This window comes from Megalobrama amblycephala, linkage group LG1, assembly GCF_018812025.1.
Source record: "Megalobrama amblycephala isolate DHTTF-2021 linkage group LG1, ASM1881202v1, whole genome shotgun sequence".
Classification (NCBI taxonomy): Eukaryota; Metazoa; Chordata; class Actinopteri; order Cypriniformes; family Xenocyprididae; genus Megalobrama; species Megalobrama amblycephala.
In genome coordinates, this window is record NC_063044.1 from 24756639 (window position 1) to 24764602 (window position 7964).

At 35.3% G+C, this 7964-nt stretch overlaps 1 long non-coding RNA gene across 2 annotated transcripts; it reads left to right on the top strand.

The window, feature by feature from the left end:
* The first annotated feature begins 454 nt into the window (after nt 1–454).
* On the top strand, nt 455–5373 carry LOC125265627. 2 transcript variants are annotated; one of them, XR_007184304.1, is made up of 7 exons: nt 455–797; nt 970–1025; nt 1278–1386; nt 2921–3020; nt 3137–3290; nt 4366–4442; nt 4702–5373. It is a non-coding gene; the product is annotated as an uncharacterized LOC125265627 (long non-coding RNA). The 2 variants fall into 2 exon arrangements; XR_007184303.1 differs by having other exon boundaries at nt 455–1025.
* The last annotated feature ends 2591 nt before the right edge of the window (nt 5374–7964 follow it).

Sequence of the window (7964 nt, forward strand, 5' to 3'; positions counted from 1 at the left end):
TGACTCCCAGGGGTGGAAAAAACCCCCTAGGAGAAAAACCCAGCGTGCTAACACTGGGAAAAAAGTCCTAGGAGGGAAAAAACCCCTTGGAAGATATATATAATATATGTAAATGGATATGGAGATCAAAATCTGAATTATACATTTTTATTATAGAGATTAAAAATAGATTATATATAAATATATGTAAGCGGATATGGAGATTTAAAAATCTGAATTATATAGCACCACTGCCATAAAAAGAACCCGTTAAGCCTCTGTATAGTTCTTTAAAGGTTCTCTAAGGATAATTATCCTTTGGCTGAAAGTGAGATATTTGAGTAGTTGAGTGTACAATATTGAGAGCAATTCGCAGAAAGAAGAAGTAATTAGACTCAAATAGTTATAGCAATCCAACTTACACCCATATTCACTTTTACAGAGGGCTTGGTGACAAAAAGGTTGAGAACCAGGTTATGTTTAGACAATACACTGTAATTTAATGTTGTTTTTAATCCTTTCCCCACCTAAACTAAGAGAATAAGAGAGTTAGAGAACCTTTTCAAAAGGACCCCGTGACAGACGTTTTTTTTTCTGACGTCATGACTCACGAGCCTTTCTCGAGTTTTCTGCTCGGCCGCCATTAATTTCCCGTGGGGAGCGGGAAAGACGCTCGAGTCGAGGCTGAGGGGGTCCTCGCATTACAATTATTGAGTTTAGGTTTTTAAATTAATGTTTGTCAGTTCTTTTATTTGTCTCTTTCACGTTAGCTCTGATTTATTGATCTATTTGTTCGACCAAAATGACGAAGAAAGTCTGTGAGTAAAGACATACTTAAGGCTTATTTCATTTGACTAGCGCGAGGTGTTTTTTTATTCTGTTTTTTTTAGTAGAATGAAATGGTTGCGTATTTACACAACTAATTAATTACTTGCACTGCAGCAAACAAGTTTTTTCATTTATAAACACTTATTCCCCTCCCCCTTTTAGGATCTAAAACTCTTCAATGTTTGACGACTAAGGACACTTTGCAATAACTTTACATGGTAAGTAATTTCTATAAAAAACGGCTATAATTGTTAATAGATAATATGAATTACCAATGTTGGACATGTTTGAATAAAATCCATCTAATGCTGTCTATTGACTTGAATGTTATCCTCATTAACAAACTTTAGACTAAGAATTATCCATTCCAAAACATTCATCAACTCCCTCTTATGCCATCTCAAATGCATGTGACTTTTTTTTCTTGTTGTTTTGTATTAATTTTGTATTTATTTTTTTTATTCTCACAGTGACAGTAACCATTGACATTACATTAATCACAGAAGATCACAGTTCCAGCTAAAAATATTTACTGTTCTACTGAAGAAATAAAAAAAAGTCAACTTGGATGGCCTGATGGTAAGTAAATTAACAGCTAGCTTTCATTTTTCGGTGAAATATCCCTTTAATCAAGAATGATTAAATATATTGGGGTATAAAGCTAATTTATTAATTGATGCATGTTTTATTTTCAGACTTATAATTATGTATTATAAATTCATAATTTTAAATGAAACCAATGACTGATTCAGATGCATTTCTTAAAGGGATAGTCCACCGTTTTTTCATATTAAACTATGTTATTCCCTTAACTAAGACGAGTTGATACATACCTCTCTCGTCTCAGTGCGTGCACTAAATTGCTCTGTCTTGCGGCGAAACTTTGTTAGCACTTAGCTTAGCCCAGTTCATTCAATAGGGGCCAAGCAAAGAAGCTACCAAACACCTCCACGTTTTCCCTATTTAAATACAGTTACTCGAGTAGTGTAACTCGACCTAGGACGGTGACACAAAACAAAACGTTGCGCTTTTCTAAGCGTGTAAAATGGATAACTATATTGTATGGCGGAATACCATAGCAAGTGCTCGGGAGCACTTTGACTTTCCGCAGTAATATCTTCACTCGTGAAGATATTACTGCGCCATCCTCACCCTCACCCTCTCATTTCCGTCAATAGAACCAACGTGACTTTTACCACCTGTGCTATTAGCAAAGTGCAAGAGATCATTTGCAATGGCGGACTTTGTAGATGATTATGTCTTGTTTGTAGCAGACCCAGAGCCATATCTGTTTGAACCCGAGTACACGGAGGAAGAATTAGCTCTTATGGACCGTGAGAGGGAAAAAAAAGATACAAACCAGAACAGACCGGAGCGTTAGTTCTATTGACGGAAATGAGAGAGAGGAGGAGAGGGAGCGGGGGCCGGTGAGAGGACTTTTCACGAGTGAAGATATTACTGCGCCAAGTCAAAGTGCTCCCGAGCACTTGCTATGGTATTCCGCCATACAATATAGTTATCCATTTTACACGCTTAGAAAAGCGCAACGTTTTGTTTTGTGTCACCGTCCTAGGTCGAGTTACACTACTCGAGTAACTGTATTTAAATAGGGAAAACGTGGAGGTGTTTGGTAGCTTCTCTGCTTGGCCCCTATTGAATGAACTGGGCTAAGCTAAGTGCTAACAAAGTTTCGCCGCAAGACAGAGCGATTTAGTGCACGCACTGAGACGAGAGAGGTATGTATCAACTCGTCTTAGTTAAGGGAATAACATAGTTTAATATGAAAAAACGGTGGAGTATCCCTTTAATTGCAAATCTGTAGTATTTTAGCACTGACGAAGGCCTGTGTGCTGAAACGCATTGGAAAAATAAAGAATTTTTTTTTTTTTTTTTAGTTCCTTTTTTGGATCCCTCAACGCCACAAGTGTTGCTGGTATTGTCCATAAATATATTAATTGCAAATTTGGCCAGTCATTAATACGAATTATTTTTATATTTTCTTGTCCTTTGCTATTGCATATCTGCAAAAAATTGATTCCCTATTACAGATTATTGTGCTTTTTTTTTTTTTTTTTTTTAAATAAGAAAAATAATCACAATTGCTTTATCACAGACTGAAAACATTCACCTGAGAAGTGTGTCCTGAAGGCCCTTATCCTTTTCCTGAGAGAAAGTCCTGAAGACCTCATCAAGGAGTACTTTCTGAGTTGAACGTAAGAATATTCTATTTTGGTTTATTTTCAGAAAAATAAGTCTAAATTTGTGTATTTTGTAGTTATGCTAGCAAAAGGTGACCAAATTTGTTTTTTTTTTATGTTCACTATTTTAGGATAACCCGACAGATGATTGAGGAGCAGCTCACCATGGCGATGTTCATTATTTGGAAGGAGGGGGAGAACTCCATGAACCATCTGCTGACATTGAGGGAGTTAAAGTTTTGAATCAACTTACTTCAATTACATCAGCTTGTGCCCTGCTTCTAGGTATGATATACATCATCAACCTGGCTTGTCCGAAACCCCTTTGATTTACTTTGTATGTGTATGTTAGAGCTGCACAATTTATCGTAAAAAGATCGCAATCTCGATTCAAACACCCATCCTACTTTATTAATGACAACAATTCGCCTGCGTCTATTAAACCTTTGACAAAAATCCTACCAGAACATTCGGTGTTCATGCTGCCACTGATCCAGAGACAGCAGTTTTGAACCACACTGTAGTTATTCAAGGATTTGGTTATTTGATTTCTTTTACAAATATTAAAATGATCACAGAAGTAATAAGATAAAAGTTTACAGTTAGGATATAATCACTGGACATTAGATAGCGATCAAAATAGAGCAAATCGAAACTAACTTGGTGCTTCAAATAACTGTTGTATATAAATTACCTTGTTAAGCCACTAGGTGGCAACCAGTGACGTTGTCATTGAATCATTCATTCAATAGATTTGTTAAGGTTAAACCCTGATTCATCCAGTAGTGAAACAAGTATTTATTAATGAGCTATTAATATATTCAAAACCATTTTTTAAAAATAATTCATTCAAATTAAAAATTTTCCAGCAATTAGAGTCCAGCAATTAATATTTTGCTAGAACTAGTAAATTAAATGTTATTTTTAGTTGTCTATTTAGAATCGTGGGAGAATTGCGATCTTTATTTGCAACCAAAAAATCATGATTCTCATTTCATCCAGAATACTGCAGCTCTAGTGTATGTCTCGTACAAATGTGTAGTTGTATGAATATCCAGTTGTGTTGTTTGAGAATTGCTTTGATTTGTGCAAGGGTAATCACCTTTAAAGGATTAGTTTACCCAAAAATGAAAATTCTGTCATTAATTACTCACCCTCATCATTGGAGGGACAGAAACCTCTCAGACTTCATCAAAAAGATCTTAATTTGTTTTGAGTTCAGAAAAAGCATACGCATAAAATACGAAGTATACTTTGGGCTTTACACACAGTAATGAATGTTTAAAAAACAAAACAAAAAAGTATTTGGTAAAAGCATCCCCCATGTTATGTTAACCTAATGATGTTATTTTGTTTAAAGGCCTACAGTTGGAAGCAGCTATTCTCCTCTTGCCTGCACTGTTCAAGGTGGACCTGGGGTTGCTGTTTGACATTGAGGTGAGCCATGAACAGTTGACTACAGTGTGTGAAGCACAATCTAATCAAAGCACGACACTTATTGCACATTTTGCTATACAAATGATAATACACAAATTATTCTCTCAATGTGAAGAGAAAATTACATTCATTTTCAGTTAATGGCCAAAAGTATTTGAGCAGTTGTATATGACAGTAGTTGAAATTAATTTAGCTTATAAGGTTTGCCTTTCAAATAAATATGTGAAGATGGTTAATGCTATTATCCCCTCTTCTCCAGGGCCATGCTCAGACCAGCCCTCCTGTCATCCCAACACCTAAGATAGTGCCTAAAGCCTGCGGGAGGATCATCTCATGCAGTATGACCACATTTTGTTCACGTTGGATGGCCAGTTAATCACAGAGTAGAGTGAGGACATCTTGATGGCACTGGACCTCCTCCTATGTGTATATTTTGCATTTGGAATTGAATCCAATCCAGTATCCTAAAGGACTGAAAAAGACACTGACCTTTTTGAAGTGTGTTGTTTTGAAATTGAAGGATGCAGACGGACTTCCTGTCACTGTAAATTGAGTGTACAACTCAATCTGTGAGTAGAATTTCGGAGTCAATATTCTCTCTTGCTCCCTTTCTTATGGTTTTAGTTCCAGTTTCTATATTGTTTTTGAAATCATGAAGGACTTACAAAAATGTTAGTTTCTATATTTTGGACTTTTATTTATGTTGCCTAGCAGGTTTTTTGTCTTATTTTTGTTCTTGTACTATATTTTTTGTTTTGTACTATTTGATTGATCTTGAGTAAATAAATAATGTACATTTCTACATTTTGGACTTTTATTTATGTTGCCTAGCAGCTATGGATTTTAATTTTACTATTATAGGTGAACACATAGGTGCATATATATGTGCATATATGTACCTATATAGGTATATGTATGCACATATATATGTGTATATATATGTGTACATATATGTACATATAATATAGGAAAACGGACAATTTTATATATGTCACATATATTAAAAACCTATATTGAAACATATGTTTATATAGGTTTTTTCCATGTGGGGTAGATCAACCAATGACTTTGGGAATAACCATGCGGTATAGCTGATATTGCCACTGTTGGATAAATTTCATATTTAAAAATTCCCATTCTTTGTGCCTCATTATTAACATCCCATCCAAAACTGGCTACTTGTGAATATTCATATTCCCAGTAGTTCTTAAGAACATCTTTTACAGGGTGATTCTTATGTCATTTTACTGATACCCAATAAACCAGTTTCTCAACTGGTGGGTTGTGGAGTGTGCAATGAAACAACAAATGCAGTTTTTCTGATACATGACATTTATCTTTCTTTTTATTTACTTCTGTTAGACGCAGCAAAGAGAGTTGCCCTGATTCAGTATCTGCGGTCGGATGAGATGTTGTCAGGCTACATGCTAGTTTCATTATTCTAATGTTATTTTTGTAACTTGTTACGTAATAAAAAGTCTCTCACCTCAGAAAAGCAAAAAAAAAAAAAAAATCCTCTTTTCATCATTGTGCTTTTAGCAAATCTCTATAAATATCATCTTCTGATTCTGGTGTATAACCTTTTTTCCCCAGCAAAATTATACTCATTCAAGGTTTTTTATTTCAAATACATTTTATGTTGTATAAGAACCAGATCATGATGTGATTATTTGTGTTCAAATTTGGTCATCTACATGTAACCCAGGTACGAAATGTTATTTTTTAGGTGTAACATGTTCAGATGTTACATGTAAAGATTAATTTTTGTGTACAGACCCGAGGCCATTTCCACCAGCAATGCATAAGTTGTAGCATAAAGTAGCAAAAGGCCTGAGTGCCAGGAATACAGACAGAACTTTTAGGCAATTTATGTGTCATATAAAGCATACGCCAGGTACCGTATGCTAGTTGCCCATTGCACATGATTCCCCAGCTGTCATGACAACTTTGTGCCAGGACACTTAATCCCAATTCCTAAAGGTGCCAGTAAACTAAAGTTGCACCCTGAGGCCTGGCTAAACAAGGTGGTTTTAATATGTGTGTCTGAGAGGCAAGCTGTCAACATGTTTGAATCAATTACATCCCTAAAAAGGACACCCTCTGACTCAGCACACCAATTTACTACTCCCAAAACTGCTAGTTGTGCCAGTAGAAAATGTCTGCAAGCCCTTGCCAGATTCTCTGAATAAGCGAGAGAACACAAATATCACTCCTCAACCCTTGGCAGAGCATTGTCGCCTCCATGAACTTTGTGAAAGTGAGAGGAGGTAAGAACAGACTGAAAGAAAAGACTCTTGTACATTTAGCAGAAACAAGCAATTTGAACATGACAATATGTATCCATGAAGTCCATTGTCATTTCTATGTATGTTACTGGATGTGTGACAAAAAGTATTTCTTTATTATCCTCATCCTCCTTGACAAGAAAGAACAAAACCTCCTGAATCAAGATGGGCACTTTCTGCACAGCAACAGTATGGATATAACAGTGTTGAAACTTGAAACAAGGTGGGTTCCTCACGAACCACCCATTTATTCACCACATAGAATAAACAGAATATCGTTTGTTTGTGTGGATATAGTTGTCGTTATAGGTGTGAATGGGCCCCTATGCTTTTTCGAATATTTAATGCAATGAATTCCTATTACATACTACTTAACAAAGTAAAAAAAATTGCATAATGAAAGCCTGTGGTCTTCGTTGGTTGTCTGCGAATGTCTACTTTGACCCACCCTCAAACACTGTAGTGGTAGCTGAGGACTGGAAGTTTGGCAGAAAGGAGGGGTTTGGAGAGACTGAATGAACTGTTTTCAGGCTCTTTGAGAAATTAGGTTTTTTTTTTTTTTTTTAATGTTTTGTTTTGTTACCTTTAATGCATGCAAATCTATTGTAGGAGACAATACAAAATTAGAAACCTTTAAAATAGCATAACAGAGGCACTTTAACAGATCTTGACTCACTCATGAGGGTGTCTAGGAATTCTAAGATTTTTTCCCCAGCATGTTGGTTACACCACTTGACTTGACTAACAAGTTTTAATAGTTGAATGGTTTAAACATTACTGCTTCAATACAGAAAAAGTAAGTTCATGCAGAACTACCAAATTTCACCAATTTCACACATTTTTATTACAAATGAATAATAAAAATGTGAAATACCTTCTCAAGGACTGTAGTTGTATGTGTGTATACAGTGCACAGCATAAATGAGTATACCTTCTCTGAACAAATACAAAAGATGTATTTTCTTAATTATTCCTAATACAATTCATGGATAGATGGCAAAACTTAAATGTATTCAACATATACTTAATAAAAAGAGAGAAATATGTCATTAATATCCGTAAAATAAGGAAATTAGCCAATTTCATTTAAATGAAGGATTGCAGAAATGAATACACCCTAGATTTAATTCAACAAATGAATATTCTACTTAGTATGTCCTTCATAATTTTTTAAGTAAACTGCTCTGACCCTTCTTGACAAGTTCGTGTCAAATTGTTACATCTGTCCTGTTTAACT